Raw genomic sequence first — 884 nt, 5'->3', positions numbered from 1 at the left:
TCCGAGCTTTCCACCGTATCTCTCTCTCGCTCCCGTCCGGCCAGCCTTCCGAGGAGATTCGCCATGCATGCATGCAGCACCACGGAACGGATTGCTGTTATTGTACTTTAATTAAAAGAGCGCACTTTAAGACGAGTAGATTCTGCTGGGTGTCGCCATGCAGTGCAGTGCAGATATGCGAGATCTAGGAGGACCAGGTCGATCAGATCATTGAAAGGCGTACATGCATATATTAAAATACGATGAACGGCACGGCACTTACTGAAGGACTGATATGATCTTCACGGCCGGTGAGCTCTGAGCATGCAGCAGCGGATCCATGGCTTTAACTTCGGACACCCTGTGATTGCCAGCTTCGATCGGCAGGATCTGGGTACTGGGCACATCAGTAGTACTTCCTCAGTTTTTTTAGTCTGCATATAAGATTTGGTGAAAGTCAAGCGATGCAAAGTTTGACCAAATATATATAAAAAATATCAACATCTACACTATTAAAGGTATACAATATGAAAATTTATATCATGACGCATCTAATAATGTCGATTACACACTGTGAATGTTGATACTTTGTTCTATAAAGTTAGTCAAAGTTTATGAAGTTTGACTTTGACCAAATCTTATATGCGGACTAAACAGAAACAGAGGGAGTACATGCTATGCAACCATGGCAGCAAAGGGCAAACTAAAGCCAGTCACAAAGCGAAAATGGCCGGCCATGGGGGTTTCCCAGGTTATGCATGCAATGGCAATGCGTATAGAATGGCTTTCCTTTTGAGCGCTGAAGCCACCGCTTTTGAGGGCGCAACCAAACGTCAATAAAGCAAAGATTCCCAGAGCTAGTAAAAACCGGTAGTATAAATCGAAGGCCATGCCATGCATGCATG

The sequence above is a fragment of the Triticum dicoccoides genome, chromosome 7B, assembly GCF_002162155.2.
Source record: "Triticum dicoccoides isolate Atlit2015 ecotype Zavitan chromosome 7B, WEW_v2.0, whole genome shotgun sequence".
NCBI lineage: Eukaryota > Viridiplantae > Streptophyta > Magnoliopsida > Poales > Poaceae > Triticum > Triticum dicoccoides.
Note: the sequence above shows the minus strand (reverse complement) of the source record.